Below are 10,052 nucleotides of genomic sequence, written 5' to 3' on the forward strand. Positions count from 1 at the left end.
ATATTTTTTACATTGTCTGTTCTGTTCTTTAAATAAAGTTACCAGCCAGCATTTATGTAATCCTAAGGAAAAAGAAGTCAAGTTACTAGTGAAATATTGCCATCTAGGCTTTCCGAGAGTCCAAACATTATATTTGCAAATAGTAAGATGTTTTGAGGGACCTTCAACTTAAAAGAATTAGCAATAAATCCAGTCAATATAAATCATGAATTCAAAATTAAAGTTAGATTTCTTCTTTTTGCCCTACCCAGCATCTCTGAAATGTTTTCATAAAACAATTGTAATCTGTTTTCTTCTTCTTTCTACCTAGAAGTCACTAGGCCATTGCTTTTTATTTTTATTTTTTTTACTTAATGAACTGCCTTTTTATCATCTTCTTTGTTTTCTTTATCTTAATTCCTTTACTCTTATAAAGGATACTAATACTATACATAAGTATGGGAGTTTTAGTTTCTAGGACATGCTTTTAAATTTTTGATTGTGTTTGTGTGCTTCTTCAATGTTCTGCCTGGTTTTATAGAGCAAACCAAGTAGAACAATTATCTTGCACTTCAAATTCTGCTACATTGTTAGTGTAGTTGAAACACTTAAGCACTTGTTTTTTATTAATCAGTAACAAAAATGGATTTCATTATCCTTAAAAGAAGACCAGTAGACTCTTTAAATTTCTACATGTAAATATAGCAGATGGTCGGGAAGTCCTCGCTTCTTTGTCTGGGACTGGAACAGCTTAGTTTAGTAAGGTAAATGGGGTCATTTTGTTTGGTCTACAAGGCATATTTAATACGGTCAAGGTCATAGATTCCATTCCACTTCAATTAGCTTTGCCCCTTTTCATTTCCATGGGCTGAATTTCTAAGTACAGATATCCACCCAACAAATAAATCTACGCACAGGCCAAAGGGGAAATAATGAGAATATGGGGATGGATCCATAAAAACTTGTCACAACTTAAGAAAAACAAAAGCAGCTTATAAGCCAGCAGCTAGGAAATGATTGAATAGTGACAAACTGGCTGATTCCTAATGCCAAGAGGATATTTGAGGATGATGCATAAGTGCCTTCAAAAATCAAACATTTGTCCATAAATGTAGAAGGCTGTAGGGGACGAAGGAATGTGTGAAACAGTTCCCCCTTCAATGAAGGACTGTTGTCTGAGATGATTCAAGCACTATTGACATGTCCCTTTGGCTCTCAGCCCTTTCGGAGACTGCCTCACCCCTTTCTCTTGCGGGAGCAGCCCAAAATCCATTACCTGATTACTGTGAGGCAGGAAGGAGTATAAAGGCCGGGCTGTCTCTGTCCAGTGCTGGACAATTCAGACAGGCCAGTCTAGCCCTTGAGCTCCCTGATGGGTCAGCTGGGGCTGTGATTGGTCCTGAATGACAGCTCAGTTTCTCACTCTGTCATTTTTTTTTTGTCCTTCCCATACTTCCCACACATATGGATCCCAAGAGCCCTCCTTAATAAACATCCTATGTAATAAACTCCAGTGCAGAGCCTGCCTCCTGGAAAACCTGACTGTTGCAAATAGTTTTTCAGTTTCTATTTAATGTCAGAACTGGCTCCATAATTTGCAAGTTCCAATGCAAAATCAACACACAGGGGATCTCTTAAAAAATTGTAAGACTCTAGATGGTGATGCAGAACATTAAACCAAGCGTGGAGTCTTCTACAGGCAGGACCAATGTGATGAGACTGATTGCATGCCCACCAAGGCAGCCCTATTGAGGTGGAAATCACTGTTGTCATCAAGAATTCAGAGACTACATAATCATATTTCTGATGATTTACCACAGGAGATAATACAAAGACATAAGAAAATGCAAAGAATGGGACAGTTTTAGAGCCATGCAAATAAATTCCTGGTAATAAAATTTGGCCATAGGCATTTTATTAAACACATTGACAAGAAACATAATTTTGTAAATTACTGCATGAAATAGAACAACAATGTCCGAAGCTATAAATATAAGAAATAGAACAACTTTTATTTAAAGTTTTGAACTTTTAACACTTGTAGCACAAAAGACAGTGAAATTACTTAAAATTTTAGAAAGGCTCTGATCTTAATGTGAGCTAATGTCATGATTACTAATATGTGCAATCACCATTCAAAAGGTTTTAGGATCGTGCTTGCACATATTTTGATCACTCCCTCTTAATCTGTTCTCTTGTTATAAATGCAGTGTCCTCAAAGTATCTGCCTCTCGGCCTCATGGCCCAGATGATTGTTACAAATAATTACTGGGATTTGGTGAAGCACAACCAACTGTGGCGATCAAGATGCCAGTATTCAAAGCAGTAGAGAGTATTCAAAGCGGTAGACAGTATTCAAAGCAGTAGACAGTATTCAAAGCAGTAGACAGTGTTCAAAGCAAGCAGAGCTCCCCATTCGAAGAGTATTTGAGCAACGCATCGTCCTATTAGGGCCTGCCACGCAGCAACATCTTCTTACATAAATTATTATTATTATATTACTAACAAAAATATCACTGCAATTATGAAGCCCTCATATAGATATAAAATGTTTTCTGACACATTTCCTTTTTAAAGAAACTCCTCGAATAACATATGTTCTGTACTGTGTGCTATGCTACATTTGCTGAAGAAAAGCAAACAGTCAAAATAGCATCCTGAATATATTTATTTATCCATTCTGCTATTGATTGCCATTTGGGTAAATTTTAGTTTGTGTCTATTAGTGATGCAATGCATATTTCTCCACTTGAATATTCAATGGGTATGCAAGAGATACTCTTTTTTTAATATTCTGTGTTTTTACACATGGAATATCACACAACAGTAAAAATAAATCAACTCCAACTGCCTGACACAATATGGATGTCTCCCAAAAATAATGTTGAGTGGGAAAGCCAACACGAAAGAGTACACACTGCATGTGTCCATTTATATAAAGTTCTAACACGGGCAAACAAACCTGCAGCATTAGAAGCCAAAATATTGAAATGAGGTGAAAAATCCTTGGGTTCAGTCTGGATCACACGAAAAGAGAGGCTGAGCGGCTGAGCAGAAGGTTGGATGAAAGCCACAATTCAGTGTCAAGACTTTCTGCCTGAGCTAGTGGTCATCAAATCAGAGTCACCATTTGTTGCTTTGTCTTCCTTTTGGCTCCTTCTGGGTCATGAACTGGACTTCTTTTTTGTTGTTGTTTTTCTTTTTTTGAGGCAGAGTCTCGCTCGGTCGCCAAGGCTGGAGTGCAGTGGTGCAATCTCGGCTCACTGCTATCTCCGTCTCCTGGGTTCAGGAGACGTCTCCTATCTCAGCCTCCCGAGTAGCTGGGATTACAGGCGCCTGCCACCATGCCCAGCTAATTTTTGCATTTTTAGTAGAGACGGGGTTTTACCATGTTGGCCAGGCTGGTCTCGAACTCCTGACCTCAGGTGATCTACCCGCCTCAACCTCCCAAAGTGGACTTCTTTTTTACACATCAAGGATTGGTGACTATTTTTCAGGAGAGTGTATGGCTAATGGAATACTTTTCACTGATGTCACCAAAAGAACTTCAAACTAACCTGACTCTGATTTGAAATTCTGCTAATACCAATATCGTAAAGAGTTGGACTTTTTACAACATTGTCCCCAACTGATTAAAATAATACTCCCAGGGAAAGCAATACATTACAGCTTCTTCTTTAAGACAGAGGTCATTTCTTATTCTTCTTTGTAAACCCAATGCCTTGTACCAATTTTTGACAAAAAAATAAAAATGAAAAATGTTTGCTGAATGGGAGATAACCCTTCGGTCATTCCATGCTGCCATGAATGAATCCCAGATTCTTTCCTCAGGGATATTTTCTGTGATGGAGACATTGCTCTCACTGGACCACAAGGCTAGGTAGGGAGTGATGGTCAGCTGGGAAGCTGTGATAAATGACTGGAAATATGAAAACAAATCGTGCTTTCTGCACAACTTTGCCAAGGAGTAGCCTCAATCACAACACATCCAAAATAGTATAAGAAAATCTTCAGCATTTGGTCTAACAGACAAGAGTATATATATATATATATATATATATATATAGAGAGAGAGAGAGAGAGAGAGAGAGAGTACTATATATATATAGTACTATATATATAGTACTCTCTCTCTATATATAGAGTACTATATATAGAGTACTATACATATAGTACTATATATAATAATACTGTAATAATTAATATAATATATTATATATAATATATAATTAATATAATTAATATAATAATATAATAATAGAGTAATACTATATATATAGTATTACTCTTAGACCCATTTACTTATACATTCATTCATTCATGTAACAAATACTTGCTATGGTGTGTCATGCATTGTGTTGGTGCAACAGATACAAGAATGAACAGAAAAATCATCATGGTTGATGCACTCCTAGAACTTAAAATCTAGAGATAGAGACAAAATTTTAAAAATCACACCAATAACATAAAACTACAAGAGTGGAAAATATTAAGAAGGAACAAGGAGGGTCCCAATTTAGAGAGATGGGGAGGAGGAGGGGGAGAAAGGCTTGATTGTTTGTCCTCCTGAGCATCCACAGCCGGAGTTACTCTCAGCGTTAACTGGATAGAGACATGAAACTTAGCATTAAATATACAAAGTAGTTATGGCTCAGCTGGCTGTTATTTTTCAGATTCTCAATGTGCCTCTCACCCCTCTGACATTCAGACTCCTGGCTGTTATTTCCCAGAAGATTTTGAGGTAATCTCTCTATATGAGTTAGAAAATATGCTTCCCAAATCACCATATCCTTAACAAAGGGTGGTAAAAGCCTATCTGATGATAAGACTTTATGGAGACAGGCTCACTAAAGCACCTTCACTTACTTGTAATAATTCTAAAGCCGGGAAAACAATTTTGTTTTTTTTCTTTACTTTTCCTAAATTTTTATTTTTTCTAAAGCTGCTTCCAATTATCATTTGCCCCATACATTGGTATAACACGATTTAATACCAGCCTCTTTTAGTATTTGACAACTTTTAAAAACTTTTTATTAAAGTTTTCTTCTCCCCATATTTAAATAGTATGTAAAGTAAAAAGAAATTGCAAGGTGCATTGAGCACTAATTGTCAGACCAATTATTCAATACACACACACATAATTATGTAAGGAAAACATAAGCTATCTCAGCAAAATTAAGCATTTTTAATTATTATATGATGTGTCAAAGACAGGAATGAAAAAGATAATTAAGATGATAGGTTTTTGGTTTTCTTTTTGAGACAGTCTCGCTCTGTCGCCCAGGATGGAGTACAGTGGCACAATCTTGACTCACTGCAAACTCTGACTCCTGGTTTCAAGTAATTATGGTGCCTCAGCCTCCTGAGTAGCTGGGATTATGGGCATGTGCCACCACACCTAGACAATTTTTGTATTTTTAGTGGAGATGGGGTTTTACCATGTTGGCAAAGCTGGTCTTGATCTCCCGACCTCAAGTGATCCACCCGCCTCGGCTTCCCAAAGTGCTGGCATTACAGGAAGATAGTTTTAATTAGGGTAATTGTAATAGTAAGTGAAACATCTCAAAGAAGAGGGAAAAAACATGAGGTTTTACGAAGGAAAGGCGTTAAGAGGGAGGGTAGAGATGGGTCTGGAGTATGCAAGGGCAGGATGGTCCTTTGTGGTTAGCCATTTTCCTAAATTAAAAAAAAAAAAAAGAGGGGTTTGGATTTCTTAACCCTCACTGACCTCTGAAAGTGCTGGACTTAGACAAATTCAGCATTGTCAGTCCTCCTATGTGTCCACTGTGAGTCACTGAGCAATATCGAGCATGTCATAGACTTCCTGAATGAGATGAAGAGAGTTTAAGAAATAATCCCTGAAAGGTTCTTGTTGAGGATGTTTCTAAAAAATTCAACTGGTTTGCAGAAACCTCTCGTGAAGTTCCCAGGTGACTTCAGCTCCCAGAGAGCAAGTTATTGACATAAAGGAGGGATTCCTGAAATAAAAAGCAGAAGTATTTTTAAAGGCTATACTAAAGATCCAGGAGTCGAACTCTGAGAGCGATCAGTCCAGTGAATTCTAGAAGATTGGTGTAAGCAAATCCCTTGTCATGCCGCAGAACTTCTTGAGTTTCTTGAAGCTCTCAAGCTGGGGTGCTGATGCCCTCGGTAATGTTGTTCACAATCCGAGTCCCCTCTCGTATGAGGGCATGCATGTCCTGAGCATTTCTTCAAACTACATGAGTAGTTTGTAGACAAGCAGCTTGTCCAGGGCAAACTCAGGCCAGTGGTGGCCTACAGCGTGATGAGGTCTCTGAGGTTTACACAAAGTCATCAGGCTTCAGCTCTTAGGGCTTCTTCAGATCCAGAGACAGCTTCCAGGCCACAAAGAGACCCAGTAAAGGCTCTGGACAGCTCGGTTTTAGTCTTCAGTGACTTCAAATCAAGTACAAATGAGAAAAACTGGAAAAGGTCATTTGGAGGATAGTGACCTGATATTAAAGAAAATACAGAAAAAGGGAGAATTTTATAAGGATTGTCCGTTTGGGAAAGGTAACATGTTCCAGCCCAATTTGCAGTTAAGTACCAACCCTCCTTTTTTCCACAGGGAGGGTAGAAATCAATTAAGTGTTTACCAGGTCATATGGTTTGGATTTGTGTCCCCACCCAAGTCTCATGTCAAATTGTAACCTCCAGTGTTGAAGGAGGGGACTGGTGGGAGGTGGTTGGATGATGGGGGTGAATTTCCCCCACGATGTTCTCATGATAGTGAGTGAGTTCTCACTAGATGTGGTTGTTTAAAAGTGTGTAGCACCTCCCCTTTCGCTCTCTTCCTCCTGCTCCTGTCATGTAAGACGTGCCTCTGATCAGGATTGTAAGTTTCCTGAGGCTTCCCCAGCCATGCCTGTACAGTCTGTGGAACTATGAGTCAATTCAACCTCTTTTCTTTATAAATTACCCAGTCCCAGGTAGTTCTTTATAGCAATACAGGAACAGACTAATACACCAGGCAAAATAGAGTGTACATATCCATAAGTTATGTTTAATTTACAAAGAAGTAGAACATAGCTCAAAGACGATGAGCAGGGATAAAATCTGATAACACGGAGGGGTGTAGTGCATGTGATACACGGTTTTCCATTGAGACCTGTCATTTTTCACTACAGCATTTTGATCAAAAGTAACCTCAAAGACAGTGCATTCTTAATCACAAAATAAGGCTGGTCTCTTTAGATTTGGCCTGATTATGTACACAGGTACAGCAAGAATGGTAATTTACCACACAGGCATTCTTATGTTTGCCATGCTGGAAATTTTTATAAGGGATCTCAGATCAGATATTCGGGAAGCCTAGGAATCTAAGGCAACAATTCAGCACTAGAAATTTGAGCAAATTTCTCTCCTTTCTAGTTTTCAAAATATCCTGATTTCTGGACTTGCCAGTAAGTCACTTTTCTTACTCACTCATAAGGCTGAGAATCTTGTAAACTGAGTGCCAGGCCAGGTTTCCAAGAGGGCATTGTAAGCATTGGCCCCATAAAATCAACCTTAGCTTAAAGTATCTAGTTGCATCTGATTAAATGAGCATCATTCTCAAATATGACATTCCAAGCAAGATCTTGGTTGCATAAGCAATGTTTCTAATTGTGTTCTTTTGACAAGGACATGCAAATAACTATATTATATAATGTGAATGTATGCACAGAACTATATTGCTATGAAAATAAGAACATTCAAGAGGTTCACAATCCTGAGAGTGTTGGGCAAAGAGAAAAATATTTCATTTAAAAATGTTTCATTTCAGTTTACAAAAGCAAAATCTACTGCATTGTTCTTAGTTACAGATAAGGAGAAAAGCCTTCCTATATATCTATAAAAATAGAAAATTAAAATGCCAATAGTACCACAAACAAAACCCACAGCCATCCCTTTTCAGTATTTTCAGTCCAATGTAATTAATGTGTGTTCCACTCGATCTTGGGTTGACAGTCTCATGAATATGAATCCATCGGTTTCTCAGCTGTTTTCTCAACTGAAAAGCTGTTTTTTTCCATCAGTTTTGGAAATCTTGGCTCACTCCACTGGTAGGTTCTCATTTAAGCAATGATACCATTGGAAACCTATGCCCAAACATAAATGACATAGACCTATTTTGCAGGGCTCTGATACAGTCTCCTTTGCTGAGGATGGAAAATTCTGAGCTGTAGTAGATTACCAGAGCTTTCACGGAAGCTTCAGGGTAAAACAAACTATATCCGGAAACGACCAAAGACTTAAAATGGCTGTGGTTAATTTCTTACTTATAAGGCTATAAAGTGCAAGGCCTGATGAGATTTGTTTTAAAAAATAATTCAGTAGGCAAAGAAATTTTGTTGTTTTTGTTGCTTGCAACACAAGGTAATAAAGTCAATCCAAAAAGGTTTTAGACAGAATATTTATAAATATAACAATTAATTATTATCAAAAAGAGGAGATATTCTATGTAATCTTTACAAAGAAAAAGCTCAGATGTTACATATACTAATCTTGATACATAACACAAATATATCAAGCTTATAGTTCTATCAAAAATATCACGTAAAATATTATGGAAGTCTAGACGAGATCCTCAACACCTGAGTATTAGTAAAATGTCAGAAGTAAGTCATGTAAATTCTTATTCCAAAACCACTGGTCTAGAAGATATTAGATTCAAATTAAAGAGGTAAAACTGTGACCAAGTCAATACTTAAATACCTAGAATTATAACGCTACAGTGCCGTTGTCTAACCCAGGCAAAGCAACACCAGACTCTAACAAATAGAAACATATGAAAAGAAAGGGCGCTGGCAAATTTCCATGTAATTCCAATCCAGCATACAGTTTCTGAGATATTTATATTAACAATATTTTACCCATACCAACTTCACCTAGGGAAAGCTCAGGATCTCTTCTAATTTTCTAGCACTTCCTATGCACTTATCAGTTGTAAAGTATCAAATAGATTTGATTATTTATAGCACTTTTCTTTTTATAATGTGAAAAAAACACGTTTATGTCTGGGACCATCTGGGTGGTTTTTAAGACAGATTTCCTAGAGAAAATAATAATCCAATTTTGGAAAGGCAAAATATCAAAAGTTGTTGGAAGATCTGAACACTTGAGCAAGTTCATATTGATACAATGATAGAAGTAGGAGGCAGAGAAATTCTAGGCAGACGAGGGTGGGTCCCTGGCAAAACCCTGCCTTCAAGCAGAAAATCCTGAAACCCATGGCCTGAAGTGAGAACTTCCATCCCTGTTTTTCTGCTGCAATGTTGCCTTTTCCTATACTACTGACAGCCCACTCTGCCCCCCATTCTGTGCCTATAAAGAACCCAGACTCAGTCAGAGAGAAAGGGAGAAGCAGCTAGACATCTGAAAGAAGGAACTTGACTTCAGAGGGAAGGCTTGATGGCTTGATTTCGAAGAAGAGTCCTGCCAGAGATGGCCAGACTTGAGGGGAAGATTACCTGCCCATCCTATTTCCTTTCCAGCTCCCCTTCCTGCTGAGAGCCACTTTTTCATCATTCAATAAAATTCTCTACATTCACCATCCTTCAATTCGTTCCTGCTACCTCATTTTTCCTGGATTCCAGACAAGAGCTCGGGAGCCACAAGTGCAGATGCTCAAAAAAAGGCTGTCACACTGGCCCTTTGCCCTCGGTGGTGAAAGGCAGCCACCCCATGCAAGAAGGCAAAGGGCTTACTGAGCTGTGAACATTTTTAAGCTGTCCATGGATGGCAGAGCTGAAAGAGGGCTGCAACACGCCCTCTGGGGTTTCAGAGTGGAACACCCCTACCCGAACACTGCCGTGGGGCCTGCATGGAGTTTGCTTCTGCTGGTGCCCAAAAGCAGCCAGCTGGATCCCTAACTTGCTCACCCATGTGTTCCCCCTACAAGGGGTAGTGAGCTGAGTAAATGAAGTTTGTTCCTGCCAGTGCCTGAAAGTGCTCACTTCAGTTCCTGTACTCATTTGCTCACACGCTCCCTCCCATGAGGGAAAGGCACCTCTGTCACAAATCCTATTAAGGGGTCAAGAAAATATCCTGCTTCAATATGTTACTACGAA

Source organism: Nomascus leucogenys, chromosome 4 (assembly GCF_006542625.1).
Source record: "Nomascus leucogenys isolate Asia chromosome 4, Asia_NLE_v1, whole genome shotgun sequence".
NCBI classification, from domain to species: Eukaryota; Metazoa; Chordata; class Mammalia; order Primates; family Hylobatidae; genus Nomascus; species Nomascus leucogenys.